This window comes from Tubulanus polymorphus, chromosome 7, assembly GCF_964204645.1.
Source record: "Tubulanus polymorphus chromosome 7, tnTubPoly1.2, whole genome shotgun sequence".
NCBI classification, from domain to species: Eukaryota; Metazoa; Nemertea; class Palaeonemertea; order Tubulaniformes; family Tubulanidae; genus Tubulanus; species Tubulanus polymorphus.
In genome coordinates, this window is record NC_134031.1 from 11,308,936 (window position 1) to 11,317,120 (window position 8,185).

Sequence of the window (8,185 nt, forward strand, 5' to 3'; positions counted from 1 at the left end):
TAAAGGTATACAAGAATCAGCCGATGTAAATGCTAATATTAATATGAGATTTTCTAAAATAACCATGTTAGAAAAAGAATTAGCTATTGCAAATGAAAAATTAGAACAATTAGAATTAAATAGAGATGAACCTGATTATGAAAGCAGAAAGTTAGCTTTGGAAAAAGAAATAGATGATTTAAAATATAACATAAAATTACAAAAAGAAGAAAGAGACATATTATTGAAATCATATGATCTTAATCATATTAAAAAATTAAAAGTTATTTTTATAGATTTAATAATAAAATCAGATTCTAAACTATCATTGAAAGATAGAATAAGATTATTATTTAAGTTAGAAGGAATAACAATTCTTTCAATTCTAACAGCTGTATCTATGTTATTTACAACAATTGGTTTAGCTATATCAAATTCATTAAAATCTACACCTACTCCTAAAAACCAGATAAACCCCCAGATAATAATTCAATACAAGATAAAGTTAAAGATGGTTTAAAGAAATTAGCAAAATATTTATGGGAACTATCAAAAAAATCTGCTGCAGCATTGCCAGGAGTTATTGCATCAATTGTTGGTTTTATATTGAAATCTGCAGGAAACATTATTAACTTTGCTGCTGAACATATTATTTTATTTTTAATTACAGTTGTAAGTGCAATTATTTTTGGGCTAGTAAACATGATTAAAAATAAATAATTAATTTTTTTGTTAAATAAATGAGTGGGAGTTATATCAATCATTCTAAGAATCATAGAATATATAATGCTATTAAAGCAGAAAGATCACATCATATAATTACTCATAACCCTTCTAATATTAATCCCGATGAAACTTTATATGTTAGAATTCCTCGATTAACACAAAATACTTTTTATGTTCCAAATAGTATTTATTTATCTGCCGATATAAAAGTAATCGGTAATAATAATAATTATGTTGTTGATAATGTTGGAAGAAATTTGATTAAAAAATTAACTATAAAGATTGGTCCAGAAACAGTTTTCTCATTAGATGATTATAATTTATTTATGCATTATAAAGATTTATGGTTAACTAAAGAAAATAGAAATAATATGATATTTCAAGGAATCCAATCAGAAAACCAAAATAAATAAAGATCAGAAGCTAATAGCGCAATATTAACTAATGCTGTAGATAAATTGATAAAAAGTATATATGGAAGCAAATATAAAATTCCATTAGACTTTGAATTGATAAATAACAATGCGCCTTTATATAAATATGCAATTCAAGAAGACGTTATATTCGAAATAACATTTGCTCCTGAAAATGAAATAATAAAGATATGAGTTATAAATTATCGAATATATGTTTAGAATATGATACAGTAACTGATGAAAATATTTCAAGTATAATTCAAACTAAATACAATCAAGGATTTTCATTATTATATGATTATATTGATAAATTTAAAACTGTAACTATTAATGCAAATGATGAAATTATTAATGAGAATATTAACTTCCCAAGAAGATCTATTAAAGGTATATTAATATTTTTTACCATTGCAACATATACTAATGGCGCAATAAATGTTGATAATTATTATAATCCTGAAATAACAAAAGTAGAAATAACTATCGAAGGAATAGCAAATAAAATATTTTGTCAAGGAATGAGAATGATAGATCAATGGCCAGAAATTAGAAAACATTTTATGAATGAAAAAGTAAAATCATCTGAAAATTGTAATATTAATCAAATTGATTATTATACCGGTAATAAATATGCATTATGGTTAGATTTTAGAACAACAGAGGATAATTCATTACATGGTTCTGGAAAAAAATTACAAAACACTAAAGATGGAATACAATTATTCATGACAAAGAATAAAGGAATCAAAAATTTTAAAATGCACATTTATATTATATCTGACGCACAATTAAATTGTAAATTCACAATTAGATAGTGTTATGTATTAAAATTTTAACTTTATTAAAAATTTATATAATAAATGGAAGGAGGAAAAGTATATAAACATATTCCATACATCGATACACATGAAAATAATGATGGTTTATATTATGTAATACCTTGTAATATAGCTTTGATATTTGATCCTATTTTCAAAATTTATAATTGATAATAATAGTAATTGATAATAATGTAATACCTTCTACATCTAATAATGTAATACCTTCTACATCTAATAATGTAATACCTACTACATCTAATAATGTAATACCTACTACATCTAATAATGTAATACCTACTACATCTAATAATGTAATACCTTCTACATATAATAATGCAATAATATTAAATGTTAGTAAAAATAGAAATTATTGTGATTATTGTAAAGGTGAATTTTCAAACGCTCCATCAAATTGGAATAAACATATGAATACAAATTCATATATTACTAATGTTATAGAACGTGTTGGTTTAAAAGAATTTATAGAACACCCATTTAGATATGTTACAAAATTTGTTTCAAATAAAAAAGTAAATGGTAAACAATTATATGAAGATTTTTTATTAGCAACACCTGATAAAAATGAATTATATTTAACTGATGCTAATGAAATATTAGGATCAAACACTGTAAATGAAATATTAGGAGCAAACACTAATAATGATTCTATGAAACATAAAGTAGAAAATAATGATAAATTTGATTGGATGAATAAGAATAACAATGAAACAACTATTGATGATTCGGTAAAAAAGGTGAAAAATAAGTATAAAAATAATAAAGAATTTGAAGAAGAAAATTCGGTAGAGAATTTGAAAAAATTGATGGGGTATGATAGTGAATTGGAGAGTGATGATGAAAGTGATTCAGAAAGTAATTATCTAACACTCAAAAAGTAATAAAGGTTGAAAATTGTATAAAATAATAGTAAATAAAAAAGGGGGTTTTAAGTATTTAAGGTATCTAATAGGGTATCAGGTATTAGGGTATCTAATAGGGTATCTAATACATAGGTAACTAATAGGGGTATCTAATACATAGATATATAAATAGTTATTTTATACATTTATATTCATAGGGAAATTGTAATCTCAGTAATAATTTTGAACCTTTATTATTCTTTAATTTATTCATATATTCATCATGTAATTCAGTAGGTATAATTTGATTTTCTTCCAATGATTGTTGCATAGATTTTTTATCTTTGTTATAAAATAAAACTAGAAATCGTATATTCTCCCTAAAGTCTTTAACAATTGAATAATATTTTTGATTTAAAACCCATGTTGTTATCCCAAAATGTCTCCCAGAGAAAGCTAGATAACATAATTCACTTTCTCTAACTTTTGAATCATGTAAATTTGCGCAATCATCTATAATGAATAATGTATTTGATCCTTTATAAATATCAATTGCTATTTTTATACAATTATCTAAATTTTCTTTTACTGTTTTAGGATCTAATATGATAAACTTTTTCATCTTAACTATATCTCTATTATATGTTTCATTCATTTCATAAGTAGGACAAAAGAATATTATGTTATCAAAATGATTCTTATAAATAGTTTCTAACAAATCTAATATGAAATGTGTTTTACCACAATTGGTTACTCCAGTAACTAACATATTATGCGGTTCAAATATAAATAAATCTTTATTCATTTATTCTTTTAATTTTACTAGATAAAATCCATTCATTAAATTTATCATCGTATCCTTTATATTTCACCAAAGAATACTTTTTTCCTTTAAGAGTTTTTGTTTTCAATACTTTTTCTATTTTGTATTCTATTTCATCTGGGTTTGGTACAAGTGATAATTCTTGTTCATAGAAATAACCTAATATTTCTTCATCTTTTATATCTTCTAATTTATAAACAAAAGGTTTAGTTAATATTATCCTTTTAATCTTAAATATTTCTTCTGTAAAATTTGGGGTATAACCTTTATAAAAGGTTTTTCTATATTTAGATATTCTTACGTGTTGTCCAATTTTGGATCTAGGTTCTCCGAAATCATGTGTAACAAATGCGCCATATAAATTATTCCAAACTATTTCTGAATTATCTTCTTTTTTAGCTTGTATAGGTTTCATATTTATAGAACTATGTTTAGAATTATTATAACCTTTCACCAAATCATCTAACACATCGATATATTTATATGTTTCATTAGCAGTAAAATATTTCCACATTCTAGTTTTCAATGTTTTATTAAATCTTTCTATAATAGATGCTTTTTTATCTGAATGTGTTGAAAAATAATCTACATCGTTATCAGATAATAGTTTTTTGAAATGTTTGTTATAAAATTCCTTACCTTCATCAAATTGTATCTTATCTGGAATAGCTTCTTTAAATATTGATTTAAAAGCATTTGTCACTTCTATTCCAGTTTTATTTTTGATTGGAATTGGCCATGCGTATCTACTGAATATGTCTATAACATTCAGTATCCAGAAATATCCTTTGTTGTATTCTTCTAAGTTCTTCATGTCAATTAAATCTGCTTGCCATTGTTGTTCGATATACGAAACCATAACTTTTCTTGTTAAATAAGTTTTATCCATTTTCTTATGAATTTGATAAGTTGGTTGATTTTGTAACCATGATTTCAATTCACTATATTTTATATTACCATTATCAGATTTAATTTAATTCCATAATTCTGAAACGCTAGAATATGATACTTCACTTTCTGGGTTATAATATAAATCTCTTAAATATTGTTCTTTAGTTTATTTAGTTTCAATGACTTTATGATTTGACTTATTTTCTGGTATGAAAGGTTTATTATTATTGGAATCATCTTTATCATCAGATTTGAATTTTGATTTATATATTACACCGGATAATATAATAACTGTTACTAATCCAATTGTAATATATAATTTATAATTACTTCCAGCATTAGAAGAATTAGATGGATTATTATTTGAATCAATATCAGATAAAGTCTGTGATTCATTTATATCAGTTAATTTCTTTTTCTTAGCTTTTTTTTAATTCTGAAGATCTTTTACCTGATTCTCTTGCCCATTTAATTTGTTTCTCGGATCTAGCCTTTTTCTTAACTCCATCACTCATTTATTTTAGTTAATTTTTGTTCTGATTCATTTTCTGTTTCGACGTTTGGTTGTAGTTCATCTGTTTCGTTCTTACCTGATTTATATTCCATAGGTTTGATGTTCGAAAATGTTATGACGCCAGTAGAAATTAATGTCATAACCGATCCTAATTGAAATGAAGCATAACCAACCCATTTTTGTAATTCAGTCATAACTAAGTAGTCATTTTTCAAATCACTATATAATTTATTTTCATCATCAATTGGTATTAACTGGTTACATAACTTAGAATAACATTTGACAATACCATCAAAAATAGAATCATTTATTCGGGCCAATCTTGACTCTTCATAAATCTTAAAATATTTTATTACTTTATCTGGTTTCATAGAGTCAAATTCTTGAAAAGTTATTATTTTCCCGATAAACTGATTACATTTACCACTAGCAATTAATAATTCTAGATGGTGCTTACAATATAAATAGTATTCATAATCAATATTACAATTAACTTGAATATTATTTTCAATTTTGGTTGGAATATCCTTATTATCACTAATGCCCAAATCATCTAATGTTTTTTCAATATCAATACTATTCTTATTAGATTTCTTTGACATTTATATTAGAGAAAAAAAGCAAAAAAAATATTATAAGTATTCTTCAAATGATACTAGTATCTCTTTAGGTTAATACTAAATTGACTAGGTTAGTTAAAGTTAAAGAATTTCTATTCAAAACTATTCAAAATCTATTCAATCTAATGTCAATTAGAATTACCAAACGAAAATATTAAAAATATAATAGAATTCACTAGCTAGTTGAAGTTATTGTTTTTTTTTAATATATTTTTTTTAAATTAGGATTTAGATTATCACCATGTGGGTGCCGTACGGCACCATCTCACTACCATTGTTTATCTATAGGAGCAGTAACTATAACTGTCCAGATAAGTCATTTCGGATTCTCGATAATAAATCCTAAAACTGAAAATAAATTCAAAGAAACGACTGGTGGAAATATTATTTCATAAACACATATATTTATTATGTAAATTTTAGCGATCGATAATAGAACAATGGAGAACAATAGAAAAGCGGTCCAATCTGACCGGTTATTGCGCAATACTTAGTTAACAGTAAACAATACAATATTAAAACAGATATATACAATCGAGATTACATTTTTGATATCTATGTTACAAAGACCTTCAGTGTTATAATCTATAATTTTGTCCAGAATTCTTTAATTACTGGATTGTTTCCAATCATTTCTTCAATTTCTGGTAAATATCTGACTACTTCACTAAATGCTAATCCTAATATTTTGAATTTTTCATATTTTATTAATCTACCTACTCTTCTCAGTTTTCTTTCAAAACCAGCACTGATATCTATGTTCTTTTTAACCCACAGCCCCCAAGAAATCCCCGCAGTTTCTTTATCAAACATTGTAAACCCTATATTTAGATAACCCCCGAAAATGATGTGGTCCCATAGGTGATTTGCTTTTCTATTTAATATGGTTTTATAACTTTTTTTTAAGATATCAGTAATTTCAGCAAATGAATTAACTTCTACACTTTGTATTTCCGGAAAGTTTAAATGTTCTGTGTCAATGATTAATTTAGATTTTACTCGTTCAACTCTTCTCCACTCATTTTCTTAGTTTTCGATTCTTTGAGTCCCAACAGCAATTTAAGTCGCGTTGCTGGTAATTTTGGTAATTGTAGTTCGCGCGGTTATTGTTTATTATGTATTACATCGCTCAGAATTTTCACCATTTCTTGATGATAGTTCAAATGTTCTTGTAATGTTTGTGATGTTTGTTCGTCAATTACGAGAGTTTCATCCTCCATTTCTATTGATTCCTGAGTTTCACTATCTATCGTTTCTGGTTCCTCATCCGTTTGTTGGCTTGGAATTTCTGGTTGATCTCTGTATTCCATTTTAATTTAAAAGATGTCGTGAAAATGAATTACTGTACTTAAATATGTTTAAAGGTTTCCCTACTTCATAATAACTACAAAAAACGGTACTTACATTTAGATTTAGAACAGTAAACTGTGTTTTGAGAGAGAATATCCAATACGTACTATGTATGTGAAAGTTGATTTCTAACTGCCGACGTGGCGCACGTTCGACCAAACTAATTACTTCTGCACAGATGTTCTTTATGATGAAGTTAATTAATTCTTTAGAATTGAAATCAAGATATATTTGGCAACATATGTTTTAGTAGTAAGCAAAAGCTATGTATTATATACATACAAAGCTCAAATAGAATTGCCAGCTTTCTAACCACTGATCAAAACCTCAGAATGCGGTTGATTCTGTGAAATACTATTCCATAATTCAACAAATGTCTTTGCTTCATCCAGTTGATCTAAATATAACTGTAAATCTAGTTTATTGTTTAATTATTTTTTCCTTCTTTTCTAAAGGTCTTAGATTCTTCCAATTCCAAATAAGTTTTTTATTGTATTCATCATTCATGTCAAATTTAGAAATCGGCAACACGTGATCAATATGAAAGTATTCACCATAATTATCTATATTCATTTTATCATCGAATTGAAATATAATCCATGATTTGAGAAATTCATCTGAACAACCCAATAGATTAGATAGTGTTTCTGAATGTGTTTCTTTGTTGAATAATTGTGTTAATCTAGATCTTAAGCATTGTTTCAATCTAAAATTAAGATCTGTTTGATATCTTACTCTCATATATTCTGTCATATAATCATTATAAGCTTCTCTATTATCTTCTCTATATTGTTTGGTATATAGTTTAAAACAAGTTTTACAGCAATATTGAAAACCATCTTTGCTAATCTTACGCTTACTAAATTCTGTTAAAGCTAATTTATCTAATTCACATTTAGAACACTTCTTGTAATATATATTTATAACAGCAGTGTTATTTGTAATATTGATAATTTGTGGTTGTTCTGGTTCCATTTATTATACGTATTTTTTACTAAATTGGTTAATATTTTAGAATCCTCTTCTATTTCTTCAACCAACGTCATCCTTTTTCATTCCTCGCTGCTTTTGATAAGTCGTTTCGATTCCTTGATATCTAAATAATACCACTGGGCAAAACCGCGCGTTCGTGCACAGTTTTGCTCAATGCGCATGCGCTAATCATAATTATATATAATTATGTAA